We start from the raw sequence: 6,000 nt of genomic DNA, 5'->3' as shown, positions 1-6,000 counted from the left end.
GGCAATCTGTGAAGGAAACCGGACTGCATGCATTACCTGAGTCAATTAAAACTTGTCCTACATTACGAGCCCTTGAAGTACTACACTCAGAGTTTGCCCTTACTTCTGAGGCCCAACTTTTACAGGTCAATGGGAGAGGAGGATGGAGAAGCATCCTCAGACAGCTGTCACCTGTTTTCCTTTTTGACCCTCTAATTTAAACATCAGATTAAATTTTTTTTTCGTTTCAATTTGACTTAATATGGAGTTTCTTCAATATATTGCTTACCTTGCAGTTCAAGGAGATTCACTGAGGAGGCAAAGAGAACTTGAGACAGGGGTAAGAAAGGGTCTCAGTTCTCATCTTGGGAATTACTAAGGGACAAAATTATGAAAAAATAAAGACTTATTGTGATCAGAGTAAAAAAAAAAAAAAAGGTATTTTCATGATATGATAGTAAGAAGGAAATGCTGAAAAAGTTAAAGAGCTTTGAGTGTCCTTTTTTTCCTTGCAGAAGAGTATTTTATGCTCCTTAGGGTGCCTGCTACTGTAACACTGAGGTCACAGCCCAGGACATGACTCCAAGTGCACATAGGCCTCTTGAGTGTCTTCTGCAGAATGACTTGGGCAGAGGATTTATCCCCTTCCATTCTTGACATTATGAATTCCAATTTTTTTTTTCTTTTGGGGGCTGTGTGATCATGCTGTCAGCAGGAAAAGGAAGAGATAGTAGGAATGAAATACAGCAGTAATGAAGAATGCATTTCACCTCTCACATTTCTAGTACCAGAAGGACAAATATCACTATTTGCTTCCAAAATAGGTGCTCTTAAGGCTCACTAAAAGTTTCTTAAAGCTAAATAGGTGCTTTTAAGGCTTTAGTATTTGTACACTTTGAGTCACATTCAAATGCCTGCGGGTGAAACAGTGAACACCCTCAGACAAGAGGAAATGAGCTGTGTTAGAGGAGACCAATATCACTACAAAGAACAGTCTAGATAGATCCTCTGCTACAGAAATCTAGACTCTTAAATATTCCCAGCTTCAAATCATGTGCCTGTGGCTTGATATTATTTCCCTGATGTTCATAAAATATTCACATTAAATTATAACTCTGTAAATTCAAATTATTTATTACTCCAGCATCATATTTTTAACTAAATATAGATTATATATAACTGTATATAAATAATTAAATTCTGTGTTCCCTTTCTAATGAAAATCCAGATAGAAATTTCAGTTTAAAAGGAATTTAGAATTACTTTTACCAGTTAAGGCCCCAATCCACTATCACAAGTATTCAAAAGATGAGGCATTGTTCAACTCCCAAGCCACTGAAGATTTATTAAAAACAATTAAATTTTCCCAAAATTCTAAATATTGGATGTTCTATATTTATGTTTTTTTAGCTTCCTTTTAGAAATTGTACATAGGTAACACTTTACAAGGTTTAAGATTCAAGTTTGTAGAGGAAAACTTTGCATTTTACCTGAAAACTACTTTAAAAAATTAACTATGTGGCATTTACAAATAGATAGGTTGTGAGGTTGGAGTTAGTAATTCTGTTCACAGCTACTTCAAGTAAATCCTGGGCAGCTTAAGTGAAGTTGCTCCAGATCTATACTGCAATGTACATAAGGGCAGAAGCTGGACTACCAGAGGGTCTGATTCTACTTATTTTTCTGAACAGACGCAGTAGCAGACAAAACCAGGACAAAGCCATACATCAGTTATAACAGCAATTAGAAACTCCCTTGAACAGCAGACACTTACATTAAAGTGAGGAGCAGCAGTATGTGAAGATACTTAAAACACCACCACCACCAGTCTTTTCACTATTTACAAAATTATACAACAGCAAGCAAGAAACAGCTACCAGCCTCTTTTAGACTTGCAATCAAATGAGAGTTTTAAGGTCTAGAAGTTATAAAACAGAGTAGAGACGGAAGAAAATGCAAAATATGCTTAGAATATTAAAAATATCATCTTTAAATATATAGATAAAGAAGCAGGATGTTTCCTGAACATGGACTTACCCTTTAGCCTACCTGTTCTTAGAGGGATTTTGTTTCCGTCAGAAGCAGTTACACTCTTGGTCTTGGAGGCTCTCTCCTTATTCTCCATTATTTAATCACATTACCTGGAAATGGGACCTTAGTTATCTGAATTTCTTGATTCATCACAAGGAATAGAATTCAAAGCTACTAATGTGTCTAAAGCAGAGAAGTAAACCACTTTCTTGTATGTAGCTTTCTAAATACAATCATTAAAAATATCTTACACTCACACCCCCGAACACACACAAGACTACCAACATTTGTCCTCTGCTCCACCCTAACCTTTCCTATGCCTGGAGTCTCAAAGTCTTGCAGCAGCTACAGGTTGTCGACAGGCAGTAATGGAAACAGTGACAATGGCAACTGCTAAGTAAGAATTCCTGCAAGGCCGTAAGAATGTGATTGTGATCGTTCAACATCTGCAAGACAGATCACTTGTGTCATCTTTTAGCTTGTGTTTCATAGGTGTGATTATACAGTTGGAAAACCTATATAACTGTTTGCGTTCAATAGCATATGGGTGAATGCAATTTATATGTAATTAAATTAAATGGAAAAGGATATAGCCTCTACTACCTACTAAACCTTCCAGTTTCCAAACAGAGGTGGTGGGCATATGGGTCCAGAGCCTTGCTGTGTAAAGGCCACAAAGCTGACACTATGCAGATAAAGAAGAAGCAGTTTGCTAGCTGGTCTGATACTGGGGTTTCATACAAAAGGAGTCTCAGTTAAAGTAATGGTAGCTGGAAAAGCTAGACAGGAACAACATGTACTGACTAAAATTACTCATTTTGAACTACAACTGAAGGCCCCCCCAAAAAAAGTTTAAATTATTTTTGCATTAAATCTGCTATTTGCAGAGTTTGTAAAAAACATCTTAAGGGCGTCAAGCATTCAAAGGTGTCTCTCACCAGACACAACAGAGGATCTGCACTCACATGTATCCAGGATTCCCTTCAGTTTTGCTGAGACTTCACTACCGCTGTTTTCTTAGGAAAAGCTCAGATTCTTTCAGCGATAACTCAGCAATGAGGCTAACAAACCTGAAACAAGAGGAAATTAAAGGGTTCAGTGTCACACTGCGTAAGCTTCCTGTGGTGCAATTTTCCTGCCCTTCGTGTAAGGATTTTCAGGTCAAGTCACTACCAAAACAAACCGTGGAAACTAATTCCACCTTTATAAATATTTTATCCTACAGATCACTTGGCTAATAAGAGAACATCATTGCCATAAACATAGGCTCTTGGAAACTCAGAAAGCTTGTGCAATTAGTTGGCTACTGGAAACTGAATTAGTAGACTGAACAAGTTGATGCAGTCAGTTTGGTTCATGACATCTTCTGATACCTCTCAAGATAATAGGTGCCCAAGGTCACTGCTGTTAGTGTCCCAGGAAAGCAAAAAATGTTGCTCTCAAGGCACTTTTTTGGTGATGTAGGTAATGAACCAGTCCAGAGCAGAGTACTGCTGACTGCTGGAGTCAGGCATCCCATTTTCAATCCTAAATAATTCTAGTTTAGGGCTATTGTTTGTAACTAGCACTGCAATTCCTCCCCTTGAAACTGCTTCCTTATAAGACAGATTTTTACAATCTGCAAAGTTATTGGTGCTTTCATTGACACCGCAGATTGCTGTCTACTGTGTTTTTACTAGAGTTTGTCCTTCTTACTGCTTACTCAACAGAATTATCTGCAAAGTTATCTGCAGTTATCTGCTCAACAGAGATACCTGCAATTGCTGTCCACATTTTGCTAGCCTCATGATATGGCAGTGGTGTGCCATGCACTGCCACTCAGTGCCAGCATTCTGTGCCACTGCACACTGGGGGACTGTGGGATGGTTTCTGTGCAGCCACAAAGACACTACTGTTCCAAAGTCCCAGTTAGGAAAAACTAAAGGGAAGGCTCAAGGCATACCAACGCCAATTCCACATCTCAGTTTAAACAATCCAGAAACTCGGGCAAAGAGAAAGACTGAATTAAAATCCAGGTCTTAATTCTGGAGATTAGATTCCAACTTTGTCCAAGAAAGGTTAAATTATTATTAATTATCATGAATTAAACCTGTAATAGCATAGTTGTTCCTCTGGTGGTATCTTTTCACTCAGTAGAAAGATAGCTTAATGAAGATTTTAGAAAATATATTTAATTCAGCCTTATTGCTCTCTAGCCCAGAGACCTTGTCAGGCGGTATGCTCGGTCTCATTTGAACCAAACCTGTTTTCCCTGACTGTGAAATCTGAACGGCTCAGCCTACCCAGTACTTCCCTCAATCATCAGCCCCTTGTAGTCCTCGGAAAGTACAACTCCTTGTAGGAAGAAAAAAAAAAAAAAAAAGAAAAAAAAAAGAAAAAGAAACTGGACATCTCTCAGGGCATAGGTAATAATTGTAACTGAATTGTAACTGAATTGTTTGTTAGCCTCCCATTCACTGAAACTCAACATTTTGCAGTTAATTAGAAATAGCACATAATTCAACATATCTTAAAACTTCAGTAGCCGAGCACTGCCTCAAAGTGCTACATTTGACTAGTACCCAACTTTTTCCTTACTAAAAATAGAATAAAAAGTTATCTTCTACACAAGCTGAAAATAGAGAAGAGTTAGATATAATATTCTCACCCTAGGTGAGCTCTAAAGAAAAGTGACGGTTCTCTAAGGATTAAGAATTTGGCATCAGATTCAATATCATCAATATATATATATCATCAATATCTCACTTCCCAACACCAGAAGGAGCACTCTGCTCCTTTCTACCTCTTATGCTCTGATGTGCAGAAGGAAGGAAGTTGTTCCAGCTCCTTTGCTGGGGAACTGTTTGTTTTCTCCCATTCACATCTGCTCAACTGCCCTCAGAGGGGCAGAGACAGGGCTTAACAAGCAATCTGTCCATTTGCTTCCTATATGTTCACTCAGGGCTGTGACAGACAAGTGGGTTTTGCTCTTCTATGTACAGCTGTACTGCCAAGCCTGGTCATCCAAATGGAAGATGCTTTATACAGCTGCATTACAGCTAGCCAAAATGAACCGTCAGTACAAGGCAGTTTTGATGTGACTACTTTAATTTCCTCTGGCATTTTATATTTTCACTAGGTATAGGCACTCCTGGTTTTGTTATTTTACAGTAGCTTGTGTGTAATTTTCCTCCTTTTGCTATCAGACAGTGGCTTCTTCATTATACTTTTTTGCAAGCTAGAATTATAAAGCTATTTTGCCAATCTAAACAGTTGTTTGAGAGCATCTCTTTATATTACAGTAATACTCCTTAAGGGAATTAGCAGAAAGTATTTCTTTCATGTTTCAATGCTTTGTTCAACAGATGAATAGAAAATATGCAAGACCCAGACCAAAGTTTCAAATAACCATTCTGAACAAACAGTTGCTTTACTATGGTTATCTGCAGGAAAGCTGCACTGTGATTAACGTCCATTCAAATAGACATAGCACTTAAATGAGAAAATCAAGCAATAGCTATACAATGGAGGAAAATAAAACCCTGAATAGTCACACTCAGATTATTTTCATATACCCTCTCAACAGAATTATTGCAGGAGTTCTTTAACTTCATTTGACTTCGTCAGGTTTTGATCACACAGTACTATTTCCCTAAGTGCATTTCCTCCTTAGAGTGTCCAGTGTTCTCTAAAGAACCGCATCATCTTTTTTCATCTCTCATGACATTTATGGACATTAAGATGAAATGAAGACATGCCATTCTGAAATGTTTCAGAAAGAGTGGCCAAGAAATGTAGCAAGCTAAATTTTGCAGCCACGTAAAATACATACCCCTCCAACCATGTAAAATACAGCCTTCCACTGTAGCATCTAAAGCTACACAAACATACACGCGGCTGGATGTTATAATTTAGCCACAGCCACATGTAGAAAGGTTAGCGTGGAGTTGCATCTCTCCAGAGATATCCTGAGGGACTGTACCTTCTATGACATCCCACTAGAAGCACACA

Source organism: Pterocles gutturalis, unplaced genomic scaffold (genome assembly GCF_000699245.1).
Source record: "Pterocles gutturalis isolate BGI_N339 unplaced genomic scaffold, ASM69924v1 scaffold35508, whole genome shotgun sequence".
Taxonomy (NCBI): Eukaryota; Metazoa; Chordata; class Aves; order Pterocliformes; family Pteroclidae; genus Pterocles; species Pterocles gutturalis.
The sequence above is the reverse complement of the archived record's forward strand: the minus strand, read 5'-3'. Positions refer to the sequence as shown.